We start from the raw sequence: 22,707 nt of genomic DNA, 5'->3' as shown, positions 1-22,707 counted from the left end.
GGCGCTTTCTCCTCACACATTTCAAAGATTTCCTGTGGCAGATGTTGCTCTGAGGCGACTTTGGCTCATTGCTCTGGGCTTCAATGTGAACACCAAACTGGCGAAGATAAAGAAGCTTCGTAAAGATATCCTTTTGGCTGTGTGTCGAAGTCAATGTTGTCATCGTCGCTGCTGTAGTCAGACATGTTATCGTTCTCTTTACGAGCTGTAAACAAAGTGACACGTGCGCGGCTCCCAGCTGGCTGTAGGTAGCGGCAGCGCGCAGTGATATGACGGGGAAGAAAATAGTGCCAAGCCATTACGAGGTCTGACCTCTCCATAGACAGCGGTTTTGTGCTGCAAATATATCACTCTTTTGAACACATATTGATTTGAGAAGAAAAAAGCTTTATTGCCGTGACCCCAGCAAACTTGCCGGACTAATTTCATCTTGACCAAAACTGGACCGGAGCTCGGCTCACAGGACGCTGTCGGGGGTAAGTCATGGTCAATGCACCACACTGCTTATGGGGAAGCTATAGAGATTCATGTCTAAAATCCTGAACTATCCCTTTAAGGACATTCTGGAAAATCCTAAGAATACATTAGAAAGAAAAATGTCAAGTAATGGCATTATTAATGACATACATTCCGGAATAGAGTATGAAAAACTAATCAGGAGTGGTAAAATTAGTGAAGAGGATGTGAGTTTACTGTGGAACTGTGATGGTATCCCAGTTTTCAAGAGCTCCAATTGTCAGCTATGGCCAATTCAGTGTCAGATCATTGAACTTGACCCAAAAGAACGCAAAAATAATATCTGCATACCATGTATTTGGTTTGGAGAGAAGAAACCCAATATGACAACTCTGTTAACTCCATTTGTTGATGAGCTTCAAGAACTGGAGCAAAATGGAATTAAATGGTCAGACACACAGAGCCAGCAACATTCATCTAAAGTGCACGCACTGATTTGTAGTTCAGATTCAGTTGCTCGTCCACAAATTCGAAACACGAAACAGTTCAATGGCATATATGGCTGTGACTTTTGCTACCATAAAGGAGGGGGTTCATACTCTTATATAAGTCCTGAACCTCTTCTCAGATGTGAATCTGAGCATTTTCAACATGCTATGGCTGGTACTCCTAAGCAGCCTGTAATGGGAGTGAAAGGACCATCTCCTTTAATGAAACTAGCAAACTTTCAGATGATCAATGGGTTTGTTCCTGAATACCAGCACAGTGTTTGCCTAGGAGTAACTCGGCAGCTAATGACATTATGGCTGGATTCCACTAACCATGATAAACCATGGTACATGGGCACAAAAACCGAAGAAATTGATAAACAGTTACTAGCAATCCAGCCTCCAAGAGAGTTAACTAGTTCCCACGTTCTGTAAAAGAACGCAAATTTTGGAAGGCCTCAGAATGGAGATCTTTTCTTCTATTCTATTCTTTACCAGTGCTTTGTGGTATTCTTTCTAAGAAATACTGGAACCATCTCTTCCTTGTTTTTGGCATTTATACTTTGCTTCAAGAAAAGATACAAATGGTTGATATTGATAATGCAGAAAAAGCACTGAAGAAATTCGTTATGGAATTTCAAAAACTGTATGGCACGGAAAATATGTCATTTAATGTGCACTTGATGACACACATTTCTGCAAGTGTGAGAAACTGGGGACCTCTGTGGGCTACATCCACATTTTCTTTTGAATCTTTCAATGGCACACTATTGAAATTCTTTAATGGAACCACGCATGTCCAACAACAAATAGTCAAGAGATTCCTCAAGTGGAGAGACCTGACTATTAAAGCAGATAAGCACATGAGGAATGCCAAAGACACAGTCAAAAAACTGTTTGATGACATGCAAAACAGTAAGCAAAAGACGGCTAAATCAACACAACTTTCAGAAATGGTTAGGGTTTTTGGTAATCCTCATCCAGTGACCATTCCAGTACGGCACATGCTTGCTATACAGGATCTTTTTGATGTCAGGGTACAGCAATGCTTGTATTATGAACGTTTTATTATCGATGGTGTCCTTTATCACACAGTTAACAAACGGCTACAAAAAAGAAACAACTCTGTAGTAGAGTTAACTGATGGCACATTATGCAAGATTCTGAGCATTGTGGCATTTAACTCTGAAGGTTGTAATGAACAAATTAGCTGTGTTTTGGTTAAGGAGCTTTGCAGGACTGCAAGACCCCTTTGTAGGGATTCTGACCTTAGAATTTCTTCCAAGTTCATTCATGAGGTAAAAAGAGTCAAACACTATTTATGCAGTGCATACACAGTCTTTAAAAAGAAAATGTGTAATGATTAAGTTGAAAGACAAAATGTATGTTGTAGCCCTGCCAAATAATATTGAAAGGGACTGAAATCATTGCAGTTGCAATTCAACACTTTAATTAGTGAAGTTTAAATGAAATGCTCTCTAAACTTTTTTTTATTATTATTCCTTTTGCTATTCATGAGCTTTGGTAAAATGTAAGAATTAAGATTTAGAATGTTTAAATTTTATAGTAGGCCTATGTGTATTTTTTATATTGATGTGTTAAAGTACTGGTGTTCACATTCAGGTTTTAAATGGATTGTTCAAACTGCCTTTTGTCATTACTGCACTAGTACTGAAAGATAAAATGTTAAAGCAACTGTCGTCAGTGGATATCATTTATTTTGACAATTATTTGCACTTGTTTGTAGTGAACTTGTGTTGTGGAAAAAGACTTTTCACAAATAATGTGCATTAATTATTAATGTCCATACTAATTAATGCAAAATATTTGATGTACATGTTTTTGAGGTGCAATTAATTGTTATTAATTATTTTTCAAAATTACAAAAAAATAAACAAAACAAATTGATTTAATACTCCCAGAAAATAAGTGCATTACTTAGTTATTTAAATTGTATTGCTTATCATAATTATAGCAAATAAATTAAGAAAAAAATGAACAGTTACACATAAAACACAATATAAAGTGTGAAATAAACATGCATGCAGTTTTTAAAGCATGGTAGTTAGCTATATTTCTTAAAAGCATAACTGAGCACATATTTGAAATTTCAATAATTATAGCCTTTGTAGAAATATATTAAAATTAATTTCAATTACTGTTTAATTCACTTCATGTTAGGACTTGCATTTTTTAAGCTTTGCCACACAAAACAATTTGTGGATGTGTTATTTAAATATATAAAAATTTAATTCACAATATTATTAAAAAACCAGGGCTAAAGCATGTGCTATTACATAAATATTAAACATATATTGTAGGCCTTTACAATAGTTATAAAAAAGGTATTTATTACCAAATAAAATATTAATTGTTTTGCTACACACAAAGTAAATATAAATCAACTTTAGTTACACAAGTATTGTTTTTTTAAATATACTAAAACTAAACTAACTACAGTAACATATGTTTTCTTTAAAAACACTAAAACTTCACAAAAATTGTATGATTGTGTTTTTTAAAGTTATTAATCATATATATATTAACAAAGTAGCCTACTTTATAGCATACTTTTTAGAAATATATTAAAATTACACTTGTGTTTAGCATATTTCTAAAAAGTATAATTAAGCATATATTTATACCAAAGTACTTGTAGTATACTTGTTATAAATATACTAAAATGATGCTTGTGTTTAACATATTTCTTTAAAGTATAATTAAGCATATATTTATTACCAATATACTTCTAGTATACTTTTTAGAAATATATTAAAACTATGCTAGTGTTCAGCATATTTCTTAAAAGTGTAATAAAGCATATATTTATTACCAATGTACTTCTAATATACTTGTTAGAAATATACTTAAATCATGCTAGCTATTAACATATTTATTAAAAGTGTAATAAAGCATATATTTATTACTAATGTACTTCTAGTATACTTGTTAGAAATATACTTAAGTTATGCTTTTTTTTAGCATATTTCTTAAAAGTATAATTAAGCATATATTTATTACCAATGTACTTCCAGTATACTTTTTAGAAATATACTAAAATCATGCTAGCTATTTACATATTTCTTAAAATTGTAATAAAGCATATACTTATTACTAATGTACTTCTAGTATACTTGTTAGAAATATACTAAAATTATGCTAGCTTTTAGAATATTTCTTAAAAGTGTAATAAAGCATATATTTATTACTAATGTACTTCTAGTATAATTGTTAGAAATATATTAAAATTATGTTAGTGTTTAGCATATTTTTTAAAAGTGTAATTAAGCATATATTTATTACCAATGTACTTCTAGTATACTTTTTAGAAATATATTAAAATTCATGTAAATGTATTTTTAATGCACTTCAAATAAGCATGTTGATAATACAAATGTATTGTAAACATACTTTTTGCATTTAAAGTATATTTTTAATACATTTAATACTACGTCTTTTTCACCTGGGATTCCTCATGGATTACAACGCATAAAACTCACAAGGCGCACATACTGTAGCTTTGTAAAATCAAATGTTGAGGAACTTAATTATAAAAAAAAAATATAATATAAATATAAGATTAATTATAATAAAAATATATAATATAAATATAAGATTAATTATAATAAAAATATATAATATAAATATAAGATTTTTTTTTTGGTGGAGTTATGACTCAGAAAAAGAAAAGAAAAAATCTAAAAATGTCTTCAGGGCTTAAAGGTTCACTGTAAGTTTTAGCGGCATCTAGTGGTGAGGTTGCGAATTGCAAACAGACGTTATGGTGGCCGACAGGAAAAGATGTCGTCTGAGACAGCAGAGAGTAGCCATTAAAGCAATGAGGTTTCTTTACAAAGATAAATTAAGAAATTAGGTTTACTTAATAATTCACTGAAACGATATGTTATTGTTTGCGAATATTATTGTTACTTGTTCCTCATTGTGTCAGTGTTTTATTCGCTTACGGGTATATGATATTGCATTTCTGTCAACAGATCCACCTAAATATATTAATATCCTGAATTTTGCAGGACGGGAGATCTCTAGGAGCAGGATTGGGCACCCCTGGTTTAAAGGGTTAATGATTGATATTGTGACTTCCATATTTTTCCCCTAATCTGCTTGTTTTATAGGTTTGAGGATGGGTTACAAACCTTGGGTCTGCTTGAGGAAATCAAGAGTCAGCCTCGTGTTTTTGAAGACCTTTTTATTAACCTTGAAAAGCCACTACAGGCAAAAGATTTGTCGTCTTTGTTTGAAGTGTGTTTTTCACCAGTCGGAAGCAACAGACGGCAACAACAGAACCAGACCATCTGCTTCTGGAGAGACTGGCTTATAGATGTGGAAGGTATGTATTACATTAGAATATGTGCAAAAATAGAAAAACATTACTTTCAATTGTAATATTTCACACTATTATTGTCATTTATTTATTTTTGATCAAATAAATGCAGCTGGTGAACATATGAGACTTCTTTCAAAAATATTAATGTTTCCAAAGTAAAGTTTTGACTGCTATAAAACAGTTTGTTCTGGTTCTTGAACCTCATTGGCTGAGAGCCTTGTCCAGTCATGATATATTCTTTTTTTTTTTTAAGCAATACATTTTATTTATTTACATGTTCATGTACAGTACTGGTCAAAAGTTTGGAAACATTACTATTTTTGATGTTTCTGAAAGAAGTCTCTAATGCTAATCAAGCCTGCATTTATTTGATCAACACTGTTAGACTTTTCAAGGTTTTTTTACAGTAACTTGCAAGTTACTGTATTTGAGATTTACAGTACAGAACCGCATTTTAGTTTTACAGTAACTATGTAATACAGTACCATTACTGTAAAAAAATTGGTTAACAGTTATTGAAACAATTATTGAATCCTAATCAATAATTAATTCTTACTAAATTAAAATTACACTTTCATAATTTTTATCCTACACAAGTCCTGACATTTAGTCCAAAGAGACACAATTATTCCAAAATATGAAATTCTTTATTTAAAACATTGCAAATACTTAAACTTGAACATGTAAATGTGAGAAAAAAGTTCACTTTAAAACTAAATTAATATATTATTTTCAGAATAACATATACATATAAATATAAATAACTTAATTGTGCTGGTCTTTAATCTTCGGTTTCAACAAGGACTTTTATTTTGTTACTTATTTTTGGGTTTTCCTTAGTTTTCCTATGGTTTCCTGTTTTAAAGAGGAAGTAGGCCACATTCCTTCAGTGGTTTAGTTATGCAAGGTGCTCCATGTGGTTGCAGGCAGACATCCATCTTCATCTTGCTTATCAAAGCCCTTTGAAATGCAATATCTGTAAGTGACTGTTTGATTTTGTTAAGTGAGCATTGAGTTTTTTATTGTTCTGCTATGTAATGTAACATTTAATTCAGCATGTTTGTTACCTTTTTCTACTCAAGTTTGCAAAGTATTAATCTATGCTGTTGATACAACTGTATTGTTGTTGGTTCTTTGCGTTGTGTGTTTGAGAATGCTCATTTATTTGATGATTTATCTATTTTGTGAAATTCATGTGTATTTTCTCTTCTTTGTAGTTTCACACTTTTCATGATTAAACTTCATAAATTGCACCTTCGTGGAGTTTATTGTGGAAGTGTTTAGCAGCTGGATCAATTAAAACAGTGAGGCCAGTGACATTAATATAAATATACAATATACAAATATACAAAATAGAGCATGAATTTACATGTATAAAAGCAATTAGAGTGCATTCAATGTCACTTATTTTAAAAACACAGAAAATAGTTTTTATAACAAAGTATCTGGACTCTGCACATATAACTGCACATAAAACTGTATATTAACACACACTGAAAAACAGTCATTAAAGATACACTGCTGGGACCTTGCAACATTTTTTGTCCTTTGTCTGTACACTGGATTTAACATAAACCCATTAACAAAGCAATAAATTTAAGAATTGACAAAATACCATAGTATTGAATTAACAAAGTGCATTTAAGTATTAAAATTCATAGGAAATTACGTTAGAAATAACAGTCACTAAGGAATACTGTAAATTTGGTGTAAAATACTCATACATGACTAAAACGACACAAACTTTAGTGTTGCTCTGTTTCATTTTAGTTTAACATAACGTTACTTAGCTAAACTTAAGTTTCCCTCTGTGAAATGTGCTCGTCATTGTGAAGGGGGGATGGGCTGTTCGCAATCTGACTGCGAAATGCGCTACGTGGGCATTTCGTCATCACCGTGACAACCAAACAAGAATTAAAGGGGTGATGAACTGAGAAATCAAAGTTTCCTTGAGCTTTTGACATATAAGAGATCATCATACTATAATAATATCCTGTAAGTTTCAGAACTGAAAACTACCTTGTTAGTCCAATAAAAGCTTTTATAGACATCATTTTTCAAAGTGGGGAACTATGACGTCAAAGAGGATAAAACACCGCCTCCACAAAAGAAGATCAACGCCTACTTCAACACGGCCTGTTTAGCCCCGCCCACCGATTGGCCCAAACATGCTAAATAACATAGGACGACATGATGATTGCTACCGGATCGAGCTACTTACAAGCAATAAACATGCTGTTTACTAAATATTGTGCATGCCTGTTTGTGGAAGAAGACAGTCATAAGCTTCCTTCGGATTCCAGCATGGTTAAACTTTATTAAATCAGTCAATCACAATTTCCGACACGGATCTGCCAGCAACATGTAAGTAACCATGTGTATTCTAATGCCTGATCTGCGATCAGTGATTTCTGTGTAATTATTCAAGTTCAGATATTTCTCTTAAAATCGTTCAATATGTTTATGCATCAGTGCTAAACGATCAACTTCACATATTTGATCGCTTTCTGTAGGCTATATAATTTAATAACAGTTTAAAAAAAGATTATTTTCATAATACTACGAGAAATTATGTGAAGTTGATCGTTTAGCACTGATGCATAAACAGTATAGACCTTATGCGCCAGAGAAACAAGGGCGCCGCCATCTTTGGAAAATTGTCTTTTAACTTCCGTTTTGCGGTCGCTCTGTATATTTATATGGCATTTCTGTCCAGGAGTAATTAGCTTTTTAAGTGGATTTACTTAATGTAAAGTTAACGAAAGTTATCATGAGGACTGTAATGTTTAAAGCAGATGACTAAACAAATGTAAATCGACCGGGAAGATTTTAAAACGAGCCGTTCATTAATAAACACGCAAAACGCTGTGAAAATACAGACCGGAAGTCAAAAGACAATGAGCGCAGCGCTGAAAAGGGGCGGAGCTACATAAGGTCTATTGAACGATCCCTTTCGCCCAAGCTGTCAATCAAACAGCACAGCGCGAGCCGCGAGAGCTTATCTGGACACTTACCAAACTCGTGATGAAATAATGACACTGTTACACTACACAACGAAGCTCTTACTGTGTACTCACATCGTGTTTGCATTGTGATTTGGTGTAAGCATTTGTGAGAGTGCAAAAATTGCGTTGCAATGATAAGATCTTTATTCACGCGATCAACAGACTGTCTCCCAGATAGCAGACCGATGTCGATTCAACGTTGATTTTTAGTTGTAAAGGTTAGTATCAGTCGTTGATCAAATTTCAACGTTGAATCAACGTTCACTATTTGGTCGGTATATCAGAACGTTATTACGTTGAAAATAAAACATCGATTCAACGTTGAAATGCGGTTGATTCGTCAACATATACTGCCCCGACGCATTTGGTCGAAATCATAACGTACTTGGTGAGTTATCGATCAACTGAATAAAGAGATCATGTTTTGAAAGAATGTAACCGTGTTACCAGTGTGATCATTTTAGTTTGTGTACTAAGAGATTTAATGTAGGCTATACCAAAACGAATAATAAAAAAATAAATAACCTGTAATTATGTAAACCTACTGCTCTCGCTGATATTCGTGTTTGTGTGAGTCACATCTGCAATATGCTGGCAATATGAATGATATCCAGGATCTTTTAAAGTCAATCAGTAATATGTCACTTTACTGTGGCGCAAATGCAAAAAGGGTAGCCTACAACGTCTTCTTCATTAAAGGAGAAGAAGAAATGTAGGAGAAATTAAATTTATTTTGAAATGAGAATATTATGCTATTGAGTTCATTTTGAGTTTCCAGGATTTTTCTAGGATATAGCCTTAGAAAAGAAAAGTCAGAAAAGAGAAAAATGTTAAATTTGCAGTTTCTCCCTCAGCATATAGCACAGGGTTCACCAATCTCGGTCCTGGAGGGCCGCTGTCCTGCAGAGTTTAGCTCCAACCCCAATTAAACACACCTGAACCAGCTAATCAAGGTCTCACTAGGCATAGAAACTTTCAAACAGGTGTGTTGGAGCTGGCTGGAGCTAAACTCTGCAGGACAGCGGCCCTCCAGGACCGAGATTGGTGAACCCTGATATAGCATCTATTAAACCCCATTGTAGCAGTAAAGCTTTTCTTTTTTCTGACACTTGCATATTCCATATCAACAGTGGAAAATCTTTAGTCAGAGGAAACTCTAAACAATACATTTAGGCCTACTTAGTTTACATAGTGTCCATCTCTTCTACATTAAATTAGCTGAGTTAACATAATTAGTTAATGAAATTAAGATGTTAAACATAGTTCTATATACCATTGCTTGTTCCACCACACAAACAGGACTGATTTTAAGGTTGACAATCCATTAGACCCTTCCAGAACCCAGAAACATGGACCCCCAGTGTTTTTTTTTTTTTTTACCTCATCTCAGTAATTCATCTTATGAAATAAATGTGATCTGTTGTCAAGGTTTAAGTCTGCTGTATGCAGAATGATCAAACAGGAAAACAATTTTCTGTTATGAAATTTATTTCTTTTGTGTCTCTGTGTGTGCACAGTAGCCTACTATAACTTTAAATTCTGCGATTTCTGAGAGCAGTAGGCAAGGAATCTCAAGTGACAGCTTTCATTTTTTTTTTTGGTTTCTGAGTTGGTTGTTTAGGCCTACATCACCAAATCTAACTTTATCTTACCTGAATCATTGTCTTGTTTGCTAAAACATAGCACCTTTTTTCTAAACATGTCAGCAACGTTCCCAGAACTGGTTATTTTTGATTAACTGAGTTGCAGGAATTCAGCATAAGGGATATGTAAACGAGTTGAGATTAATAAATTGATAAAGCACGCAAACCGTTCGTCACAGCAGCCGAAAACAAGCCAAATTTGAGGTGCACAAACTTTCTACAGGCCTCCAGAGAAATCAAGTGTTTGCACAATTTAAAGATTTAAATTGTGTTAAAAATATTTACCCAAACTGATCAGTTAGTTTCACAAGCCAGAGAAAAAATTACGCCAGCATTATCAGGCAGCAGAGGGCACAATGTTGTTAGTGTTTAGTTGTAAGAATTTTCCGGGAAGGCCCCAAAAACTGCATTCAGGTCTTGATTCTTGAAGCAAATTACTAGACAACTGACAAATTGAATCCAGTTAGATTAGGCAATAGCGTTGGAAACACTTACAAGCACATTATCAATACCACCTGACGATGATTTACTATCCACATGTGCAGAATCATGTTGTGATTAGTCAGTATTTAACCACTGATACTTTACAATTCACTTTTCCCCCCATCATCTAATAATTGTAAAATGAGTGGAATTGGTTGCAAGATTGTAGTACCACACACGGTGTCTGAAAGGCAATCTCTTTGAAAGGTCTCTCAAAAGCAAAAGACGAGACATATCCCAGCTGACATTTTAACGTCGAGTCACTGTTGAATCAACGTCAGGTGCCAGTGTTGGATAACCATTGAATTTTGTTTAGATTTTGCAAATCTAATCAACGTTGAAATAGCAACGTCTTTCCAACGTCACGTTTCTCAACATAAGTGAATTCGTCAACATTGAATCAATAGATTTTAGTTTAGATTTTGCAAATCCAATCAACGTTGAAATTTCAACATCACTATAAAGTCTTGCTTTTCAACAGTTTATTTTGTTAAACTGTTTTCACTAAAGTATTGATGTGTTCAACAGTAACAGCAAACACCTTAAAATGGATACATAAACACTAAGTTTGCGGACACAGAGTCAGCTAGGAAGAAGCCAATTGGTCAAAGCAAGACCAGGAGCCGGTTGCATAAACAAAGCCATTATGTTAAGACAGTGTCTTAAGTTCAAATATGACCCAATAGCAGTTAATCAAGGGCAGTCAGTCTTAGTTTTTGCTATCAAATTAGGCTAATCTACATTTTTATGTAAATGATTTAAAAAAGATATGAACAGTCTTAAAGAAAATAAATTGATGTCTAAGTTGTAAGACTGTCTTAGAGCTTTATGCAACCGGCCCAATAAAGAAGATCAATAAAGACATTTCACTGACGTAAGAAACATTCTTTATTACACGGCTGCAAGTGTGCCAACATTTCACACAACAATTTTACGTGTCGAACTTTAACCTTTAGAAAAACGGCCCAACCATTGGGCAACATTGAACACGGCTGGTTAAAATCTTCTCTTCTAGTTACTTCTTTCTACCACCGCCACCCATCCTCTGGTGCATATTTCAAGAATTTGGCCATGTATTCGTTTACTTTTGTTGTAGTTGTATCAAATGAGCTCAAGACAGTGTCTGATGAGGGGGAAAAAAACAGATCAGTATTAGCAAACGTTAACCTCTTAAAGGGGTGGTTCAGGATTTTTGACATCGGTCCTCATTCACACGTTAGCCTGGGTGTTATTTATCAGTGGAGACAGTTTTCAAAAAATTTCACCCAGTCCTTCCAGTTGCATAGTTCGCTGGTGGTCAACAGTATCCTCTAGCCTGCCATTAAAAACAGTTTTACCCACTCCACAGTACACCAAAATAAAATAAATTATAACGCCAGACTATCGATGTAAATGTCTGTTGAGAGAATAAATAATAACCGTTGATAAATAACACACAGGCTAATTTGTAAATGAGGTCCGATGTCCAAAATTCTGAACCACCCCTTTAAATTAAAATATTTTTCAAATATCAACTTCTGTGGCTTTGCCAATGTTTCAAGTATATAAATTAGTATTTATCAATGTGCAAGGTCATTGATATTCATGTGCTTGGGCGAGCAACAAAAGGCAGTTGGTAGTAACCAGTGCTGCCGGTTAGTCTAGAGCCCAGAATGGAGTATTATATATTAGAGCATGCTCTGTAGAGTCCTCCAACTAAAATGATTATTATTCTGCTTACTATATTCAATTTTTTAAAACATTGTTACAAAACTACTAGGTTAAAGCAAACTCACCACAGATTATCTTGTAGAGACGGGTCTTCATGAAGGCAACCTTCCCACTTTTTCCTCTGAGGCTCATTATGGTCATCATTTTATTTGTCATAGTTCTGCCATGGTAAAACAGATTTATATTAGAATATTATATTGCAATCGAGTTCATTATGAAAATGTAGCAGAGAGCGAGTAAGTGGGTGTGTGGGGGGAGTGCATGACAGTATATGCCAGGGAACATCACTGTAAACTAATGCAAAAAAGGAACAATGTTACTTGCGCAGCCATTGACTTCACATGGTCTGCAGCATCAATGCCTCCAAACCTCTTCAGATGTTTACTCTGAAAAGGAGCAACAAGAAATTAAAAATATAACCAGAAAAGTGGTCAGTAGAGTCCAGACCTCCACAAAGCAGGCACATGATGAGGACGAGGAGTTTGTAGTGGTCACCAAGGTGAACAAGCCAATTGTTAATGAAACTTTGCCAGCACTTTACAAGATTAATTATTTAACCCTTTTGTTGTCTTCGTTTTTTTATGGGCCTTTCACACAGGACGCGGTATGCGCGGCGCTGCGCTATAAAACCCATTCATATCAATGGCTTGCGCCGCGCAAGGATGTTTTGTTGCTGCGTCGATCAAAGCGCAAGCGCAGCGGTGCGCATCATTGGCGTGCTCACGCGCACGCCGCGGTCAAAGTTCAAAATAGTTCAACTTTTGCCGCTGCGCTCTGTGACGATTACCAGCGCGGCCAATAGAAACAGGGGATCCAAACAAGCACGGAAATCAAAATGGATGATCGTCTCATAGACAGACAGATTTACATTAAAAATAGTTGTGTTTTAACAGTCAGGCAACTTGTAGGTAGGCAATGTGTGTAAACAGGTTTTTAATATGTGTCCCCATATAGGTTTTTAAAACTCCGCCTACGTCATAGCGCAGCGCAAATCGCGTTGTATCTGAAGGGCAACGCTGAACCCAGCGGCAAGCCCCGCGCATACCGCGTCCTGTGTGAAAGGCCCATTAGAGCACTTGTCCTCCAGGGTACATTAGCTACAACTAGCATAACACACACCTCAGAAGTGAATGAAGCCGGAAAAGGCACTTCCTGCTGTAAAGACCCGGATGAAAACATACTGTGCACGCTCTATAGGCCCCATGCTCCTATAAGACGTGCACACCTCTTCGTCTTGTCTGTCTCTGTTGTTGTCTCTGATCAAAAGGTGAAGCTGTACTTATTAGATCAGTTTGAGTGTTTGTCTTGTACCCAATCAGCGAGAGGCATAAGAATATCTCTACAAATCTTTAGCATTGAAATTCAGGGCTTAAAGCAAGAAAAGATTTGAGGTCTGAAAAGTTGTCCGGGAGGAAATGTGCACAATGTATTGAATTAATTTAAAAGTGCTCTTTGCCTGAAATCAGGAATGGTGCCTGAGAACTTTAAGCCCTGTACATTCGCCCCATGCACATTAGAGTTGTGAAACCATGTGTCACTAGCCTGATACGCAGACCCCAATAGAGTTCCGAAGTTATGACGTCACTTTTGTAGGCCAAAACGCGGAAGTGAGTTAGCATTTTAGCACTTCCGGTTCCCTCGCCCTAAAAGTCTATGGGTTTTTTGAATGGGTTTTTGCTAAATCGCCTGAAATAAGGTCTGTGGTTAAAGCCTCTTAATATTTTCACGTTTTGATCTATGACATAAAACACACCAGTTATAACCTGCTTGGCATTTGGTAAAGAAAATGTTAACAAAATGAGTATGTATGGTTTATTTAGGGAACATATATGGTTTAATTCTAATATATTATAATAAGCATTTGTTGATGCTATTGGACAATTCTCTTTAATTTCAACATATATAATACAACTATTATATTAAATTATATTATGTTATATTATATTATGTTATATTATATTTATTATAATACAACTATTATATTAAATTATATTATGCCTATTATATTAAATGTTTGGAATTTAACTGTGTTATGCTTGTTCAGAGATTATTTGTATAGTTATCTTAAATACATAGAACATTTATAACTCCTCTATCTCTCCCTAGTTTTACTTACCGAGACTCGATAAACCTTGTCCCTCATGCTGGCCCGTACAATACCGGCAAGTAAACCAGCATCTAAGCTGCACTGTTCTACATGTCCAGATTTATAGTGGTTCTCTCCTCGATCTATGGTTTTTCTAGCGTCTAAGAAAAAGGACATAAGATTGGAAAATGATACGGCCATAGCTAATGTTAGTGCTTCTGAGATGGTAAAAGCGCGTTTTTTTTTCTGGCGAATTAGCAAATGGTATGCAAACATACAATCAAACATAATACAGTGCAAGATAACCTTTAAAGTTTATTTTGGGGCACAATGATCAGGCATAATAATCTTAATCACAAAGAAAATAATATTAAGGTTTATATAAACTAACAAAATAACAAACGATTTTTAATCCAAAAAAAGATCTCAGAGAGGCACGCATAAACAAAAATAGTTTCTAACATTTTTGGAAAAAACGATAGGGCAATATTTCTCATGAAAAAGTGGATAAGTGTTCATACACAGCGCAGATCATGAGCGAAAATAAAGAAAACTTACCAGTTCTGCTCCCTCATTCTTGTCCTCCAGGTGATTCTCTAAAGCTTCGAGCTCTTCTTCAGTGTTTGCCGGCTTCACTTCATAACTTGTTCCAGCAGATGAGGTGGCAACGTGAATTGTATCCTTGATTTTGACAAGGAGCTGAAGAACTCTCTTCTGGAATTCTAGCCAAAAAAGAAGCGACCAATTATTATTTTTATGGACAGACACTCTTGGCCAGGGCTGAATGATCTGGTTTAAAAATAAAATAAAGAAGGGAAATTGCTACAGCAGGTATTACAAATGAAGTATAATTCTAAGTAGTGGGAATGATCAAGAGTTTTGCTGATATTTCTTCAATTTGCCTTGAGGACAGCCTACACCCTCTCGGTCCCTGTTTTAGAAAGTTCAGCAATCGTCTGACAACCCCTAGGGCAGACAACATGCATATTGTCCAGCACAAACGTTTGCAAGCCTGCAGCGATCAAGGGTGAACAACCAGTCATCTTCTGTTCTTGCATCAATCTTCTCCTGTGACTGGTAGTTGAATACAACCCTGTTATGTAACACCAAGAGCAGCTCATCAACCAATGTGCGTGTTGCCTTATTTTTTACAGCCCATTTTGCCATATCACTTCCTAGATCACTTGATTCCTCCTCGGACAAAGTTCCAATTTCTGAATCACTTTCACCATCACTGTCTGAACATATAAAAACTAAATATTTTTAAGCCTAAATGTTTTATAAATAAAATCATTAAAAATTGAAAATAAGTCATAAACATTCAATCAAATGAGGTAGGCTGTGCTCATTTTTTTTAAATATTATCTTCCACATCAACCTGTATTTACATTTTACAAAAATGTAAATGATTTTAGTTTTAAGGGTAACAGTTACTTTCCGATTCAAATAGATGGTTGGGTTAGGTATGGGGACAACTCACCGTTGAAGGACGTGTTCTTCCAAATCTCTGGAAAAGAGAAGGAAGAAGAATGAAATCTCAACCTTATTTTAAAAGTTTGTGGATGGAAAGTGTGTCAATGTACCACCATGGCCTAATGGTTAGAGAGTCAGACTTGTAACCCGAATTAATAGCCAGGGCCCATCCGTAGTTGTTGAAACATGGGTTTCCTGTTTTCAAACATTACAGGGTGTGCGCGCATACCAGAGGCAGAAAGCCAGATTGGTGAGCTACTGCAACAAACTTAAGTATTGAAGCTTTCCTTATTGTTTGTATATAACTGCTGACTCAATAAAACGTGATTTTAGTCGGATCTCATTGTCTGTCTTTAATTTTGCAGTGTTACTGTGATGTGTGAATTAATACTGTACTGTAAATCAAAGATTTGATCATGGATTATGTGGGAAGCCTTAGTAGGCTACCTCCAACTGTGCTGATTATTCATTCGGTTCACATCACGTCACTGTAGCTTTGCGCCGCCATCACGGTCTCAGTAATGCCTGCAATATGTTGTGCAGTTGGCTGCAACAACAGCTGAAAGAGGAACCCTGAACTGGTATTTTATTCTATACCAAAAGAAAAGGATAGAAGAGAGAATCATTTATTTAAAAGACTTGGAAGTCTCATGTTGGTTTGTGGTTAATTATATTTCCATTATACTCTCAGTGCCCAACATTATACAGACAGATTTCGACAGATAATGTTTTTTCTTCATTTTATTTGTTGGATCTGTTTAAATGGTAAAGCACTTTATCATGGAAAGTTAGTAAGATTTGGAGTTGTTTTGAATATAACTGTCTGTCTGTCTGTTAGTTAATACTTACCTAAATCTAATAAATATTTTTCTGAAGTTCATAAAGATATTGTCTTCGTCACATGCACTTTAGATGTTATTTTGTGTGAGTAACGTTAGCTCTGCAGACACAATCTCAGCCTTGAAATGCATATTAAAGGACTAGTTCTTCCAAAAATGATAATTCTGCCGTCATTTACTCACCTTCATGTGCAAATCCATAAGTTTACTTTCCGTGGAAGACAAAGGGACTTTTTTGAATATATAGCGTAATGGAGACTCTTCTTGTCGATGTAATGATGGTCCCGCTCTCTTTTCAGGGAGAAGTAGTTCTCACTCAGCTCTCTATATTGTCTTTCGAGTCAGGGGAAAGCTCATCTAAAGGAGAGAGAGAGAGAGAGAGAGACAGACACACACACACACACACGCACACTTTACTAAGGAAAGGCAAACACATTGTGTAACAAACTAACAGTGTCAGTTTATGAATTCATCAAAATTAGGAGTTTGGCAAACCTGCAGCTGATTCCAGATCAGGCATGACACTAGGTCTCTCATCGGGAGCTACCTACAACAAACAGCAGAGGAAGGCATATCAACATTAAAATATCAGCAAACTAGAAGCATAAACAATCTAGGCTGCTTTCGAGAGAAAACAACATATACAGGCAGGACACAGAAACTGGCAGAAAAAAAAAACTGTCAAACAAATGAGGTCAAAATATTTATGGTAAAAAATAATGGTAATGGTAAAATAATAACAACAACAACAACAAAAAACATACAGACCTTGACACCTTTCTAGCACTGTCTCTGGTGATGCTGATATGAGGGAAAATGGAGGTGTGCACAAGTGTGCTTGATGTCCTTGCATGTTTCTGTTCATTCTAAAACCTGTAGAAATTTCCCGCACATATTGTTAATGTATAAATAAATAAAAGTATCCTTAAAAAAAAAAAAAATGCAGGATTCCTGTAGGTTATTTTTCTAAGGAAAACAGTTTAATTCACACCTAATTAACATATATGGATGCATCTTGTACTTCTCTTACATGTTTGATTTACTTTCAATTCTTAAGATAGATTTCAAAACTGCATTTTCAAAATTATAAAGCTCCTTTAACAAAACAAATGTGCAAACGCGTTAGTCAGCTCTGGGGAAAACGCTCACAATCCCACAAATTATCATACTATGATAAAAGCATACATTTCCACATATTATTCCATATACTACTTACCTCTCTCAACCATTTGTACATCAAAACAGAATGCTGCCAGCCACCATAAAGGATGCCACGCGTTGATAGTAAACTCGTGTCTGTGACTCGCATGGTTCTTCGCTTGTATGCATGCTTATTGGTAACTCGCATATGATCGCCACCTATGGGTTGTTGAATATGTATTATGTTATGTATGTTTCCCTTCCAGGTAACCCAACACTGACTGCACAACCGATTCATTTTAATTGTTAATTAATTTTGTAAATCTAGCTTAGTTAACATATTTATATTCTAAAGTTTATATATAATTATATTTATTAAATTATTGTGGTATATCACTTTCTTGACAAGGTAACGCAAGGTATCATTATAAAAATGTACATTAAAAAAAAAATTAAAAAAATAATATACATTTGTGAGCGTGCCAAGCCCGCGAAACCTGGCAGCGGGCATATATAAGAAGGGGTTGTGACCACCGCGCGCAGAACCCGGTTTTCATTCCAAGTGGACATCCATATTCAACTACATTTCTGAGGTAAAGTACTTTTTACTTAACCGATGTAGGTAAATTACTTTTAAAACATACAAACCCCATACAAAGGTAAATGACACTTAAAACTTTGAAGAAAGTAAATAATAAAATCTAATTATAGCACATAGGCTACTGTAGGCCCCTATCAGGGTATACAGATAAGTAAGTAAGATAAATAACGGCCGCTTTCACCTAATAAACATTTTTAATTGTCACAAAATGTATTAACTGTGTTTTCCAGTAAATGTACCACTACTTTTCACATAAACAATGGTTTTCCGGTTGTTTTCCCGTCCGCTATAAATGCCGTTACGTCTGTGACGTCATTTGGGATAGAGAAAATCCGCTCATATTGAAATTTACTTTTTTGAGTTTTTTTTTTTTTTGTCTGTGATGTTATCGTTACTGTAAAATAAATCAATTATACAATTATTAATAATACTATCTTTACGTTGTATGGAAAGCGCGTTATTGTGGCTTGGCTGCGAGCGCTGGTGGTGTACGCGCAGCGCTCACGCGCTTGCAGCCAAGCCTATGAGAGCGAGAGACGTGCATGGCTTATAAAGATGAGGTCAGATTTGCCATCCGTCTGTCTGTCATATTATTAATACCACTACATCTAATAATATTTATAAATATAAACATTGTTAAATAAATATTGTTTTATTAATAACAATAATTATTATTGTATTTTATTAATAATACATTAATAATAATATTTTATTTAAATTATTATTGTCACCGTGTTAATAATATTATTATTTTCTTTTTTTCAGTATATATTGCAGTCTGATTATTGTAAGTGATAAATCTAGCAGTCATCCAGATTAGTCAAAAATCATTGCATTAATTCGTACAGATATCTCTCTCTCATATTCAGACATGTTTCTTCTTTCTCTTCCCTTTCCTTGTGTCAACAGCAGCTACAACACCCCCAAAGGCTCTTTTAAGAGCCCTAGCACACAGCGACTTTGTATTTTGTAAGTATGTTTTGAATGCCTACCAGATATTTAAGTTATAAGTCAGATACTGGCCTGACTCATATAGATTTCATGATTCAATTTGATTCACAAGCTCATGCAGTTTCTGATCTCTTTTTCGATTCATGATACAAATGCATTCACCTAAACCAACCCAATGATTATCTTTTTTTATTTATTAGATTTTACATCGTTCCTCCTGCCCTCCTCCATTATCATACATCAGAGTCACCAGTAATGCCTTTACAAATTAAACGGATATCTTAGAAAACAATCTACTGTAGCATTATTTCCGATTTAAAATGTTCACAATGATCATTAATGAATAAACAATCCATGTCAATTCATACAGTATGCAGTGTCTGACTACTAATGTTTTTGTTTTTTTAAACTTTGTTTATGTGTCATCAGCAGCACCCCAACTCTCAACGACTGTCAACCCAACGACTCTTTTGGCATCTTTGGCTTTTTTTCTTGTGAGTATATTTTTTGACTGAGTATCAGATACTTTTAGTATTTGTATTTAGTTCAAACAGATACATCATGCAGCAATAATAATTTGTCTTAAGGATTTAAATAACTTGTTTTTTATAATTATAGTATATTATTATATTATACAATTTTATATACATATTCATTTTTTTTATTCAAAAATTAATTAATTTAATTAATTAGCAATAAATCATATTGATGTTTATTTGATTTTATTTACTGATTTTTAAACAAATATTTGCAATAGGCTTGCCACGATATAATACCGGTTATGAGGAACAAAATCGACAGAGATGGGAGCAAGTAACGCATGTTAAAGTCAAAACAAAAGTCCTTACTATCAAGTCTCAAGTCCCAGTGTACAAAAAATGCAGTTCCTGCTAAGGATCAAGTCAAGTCACAGTACCAATAAGTTTGCGGGCACTTCCGAGCTTATGTTTGTTTATATTATTTAATGTGCTTATTTTGCTTGCAATTTTGCAAATGAAAGGTTTGTTGTATTCTTCATACAGCACTAAATAAGTGTCTTTATACAATTAAAATAATGTATATTGTGGGAAATACACTTGTCCCTTCATTTTATGTCTAAACGTCTGGAAACTTGACCTATGTCTTCAATATTGGGATATAAAAAAGTTACATATTTAATTATAATCGTCACACAACTTTATCCGTAAACATGTTTTATTAAACTGTATTGTCAGTACCCTACATTAAAAATTAATTCAGGCTTTTGTTTGTCATTAAAAATAATGGAGACCGATTAAAAAAAAGTTTTACAAGTGATTTCTTATACTTTTGCTCCATCTAATGGACAAAATGAGTACTATAGACTTAATACGGCTAATAGTTTGTAATTATAATTATTATAATATTGCTGTTAGCCCAAACAGAACAAAACAAGTTGAGATAAATAAAGATATTAAATATAAAAATTTAATAAAAAATGATTGGCAGCATTTTTAATCTAATCTTTTGGATATATATCAGGTACAGTACATGCGTGTTTTTTCTCTAAAAAAAAGACAAACAAAGGAAAAAGGTTTGACATTAATTGCACTGAACTACACAATATTAACAATTATTTTTATCTATCTCTTATTTTTGTTTTTCAGGAGCATTTTCCAAAATCATCATTTTTATCAAACAATAACAATATACCTGTACATATAAATCTTTATATAACCAAATACATAATATATAATACTGACAATAACACACACATACCACAATGTCTTACTGGACTAAAAGGAGAAAGACTATGGCCAGTGTACAAGAGATAGAAAGAGATATTTTAGATGAATACAAAACACAAACTGAAAACACTGAGGAATCTGTTCATGGTCACAAATGTCAAGACTCTGAAAGTATAGATCTCACATCTTCTTGTAATATAGTTTCCTCTCTTTTGTCCCCACATGAGAACTCATGTGATCTGGAAAAAAACACAGATGCTGATTTCTTCTGTGATTCTGACAATCTCTCTGATCCTGGTAGTATCCAATCAAATGAATCTGATAGCAGTAGCAACAATTCACTTAATCAGTTGCAAACTAAACTGCAAACATGGGCAGCATCTTTTTTCATCCCTCTAGTAGCTCTAACAGCACTATTGGCAATCCTAAGATCAGAATTTCCTGATTTGCCCAAGGATGCAAGGACTCTTCTTGGTACACAGACAAAGGTACCCGTAGTAAAGATTTGCAATGGTGAATATTACCATTTTGGACTGGTAAATAGCTTGCAAAACATATTAGGTAGGATCTCCAATATTTCTGAAAATTTAAAAACTCTTGCTTTGCAGTTTAACATTGATGGCATCCCCCTGTTTAAAAGCTCCAGAACACAATTTTGGCCAATTCTTGCAACAGTTGACTGTGATGAAACACGATCTCCATTTGTAGTTGGTTTGTTCTGTGGCAGTAGTAAACCGAGCTCACTCAGGGAGTATTTGAAAGATTTTATTGCCGAATTAAAATTTGTTTTGCAAGAAGGCATTGTAAAGAATGGTACTCATTTTAAAGTTGTTGTCTCCTCCTTTATTTGCGATGCCCCTGCACGAGCATTCATCAAAAATGTCAAGTCTCACAATGGCTATTTTGGTTGTGACAAATGTTCCCAGACTGGAGTATGGTGTAATAAAATGACATATCCTGAAACAGATGCTCCACTGCGTACTGACATGGATTATGAAATGATGACAAATGAAGAACACCATTTGAACAGTAGTTTAAGCCCTTTACACGAACTAGTAAAAATGGTAACCCAATTCCCGTTAGACTACATGCACACCTGCTGTCTTGGAGTAATGAGGAGGTTAATTCAAATGTGGATGAAAGGGAAAAAGCTTAGAACAAGGTTGTCATCACAGCGTATAGCAGAGATTTCTGACAGACTTGTTGCTCTCCGTTCTTTTATGCCTCAAGAGTTTGCCAGGAAACCTCGTTCTTTGACAGATGTGGATAGATGGAAGGCCACAGAGTTCCGCCAGTTCATGATATACACTGGTCCCGTTGTGTTAAAAGGATGTGTTGAATCCGCAATTTATGACAACTTTCTTCTCTTTTCTATTGGCATGTTTCTGCTGCTTAGTCCCGGCCTCTCTGATTCAATGATTGAATTTGCTAAAAAGGCTCTGTTGTCATTTGTAACACATTACATCAGATTGTATGGCACAGACGAAGTAGTTTTCAATGTCCACCAGGTTATCCATCTTGCAGACGAGTATAAAGCATTCGGCCCTCTTGATAATATAGCGGCATTTCCATATGAAAATTACCTGGGTGAACTGAAACGATTGGTTAGAAAACCAGATTGTCCTTTACAGCAGGTTGTCAAAAGACTTTCAGAAATGCTTCCAAAAGAATCTCATCAATCTAATCTGTCATCAAGTTCAAAAGAGCTAAAAAAGGTGCATTTCTCAGATTTTGTTTTGTCACCCAAACAAGGAGACAACTGTATCAAAATCGACACAGAC

At 34.8% G+C, this 22,707-nt stretch overlaps 2 long non-coding RNA genes across 4 annotated transcripts in view; one reads left to right on the top strand and one right to left on the bottom strand.

Annotated features, from left to right (window-relative positions):
- The window catches only part of LOC307157425, a 196,123-nt gene that overhangs the window by 36,415 nt on the left and 137,001 nt on the right, over nt 1-22,707 (top strand). The gene's annotated exons all lie outside the window — the stretch shown is intronic.
- LOC307157197 lies at nt 11,292-17,891 on the bottom strand. 3 transcript variants are annotated; one of them, XR_013820892.1, is made up of 10 exons: nt 17,745-17,865; nt 17,297-17,401; nt 17,024-17,075; nt 16,712-16,885; nt 15,697-15,723; nt 14,775-14,938; nt 14,247-14,377; nt 12,451-12,516; nt 12,196-12,290; nt 11,292-11,543 (listed from the first exon to the last, which is right to left on the bottom strand). It is a non-coding gene; the product is annotated as an uncharacterized lncRNA (long non-coding RNA). The 3 variants fall into 3 exon arrangements; XR_013820893.1 differs by lacking the exon at nt 14,247-14,377; XR_013820891.1 differs by lacking the exon at nt 14,247-14,377 and having other exon boundaries at nt 11,298-11,543; nt 14,775-15,309; nt 17,745-17,891.

Source organism: Squalius cephalus, assembly GCF_949319135.1.
Source record: "Squalius cephalus genome assembly, chromosome: 4".
NCBI classification, from domain to species: Eukaryota; Metazoa; Chordata; class Actinopteri; order Cypriniformes; family Leuciscidae; genus Squalius; species Squalius cephalus.
Note: the sequence above shows the minus strand (reverse complement) of the source record. Positions and strands in the feature narration are given on the sequence as shown.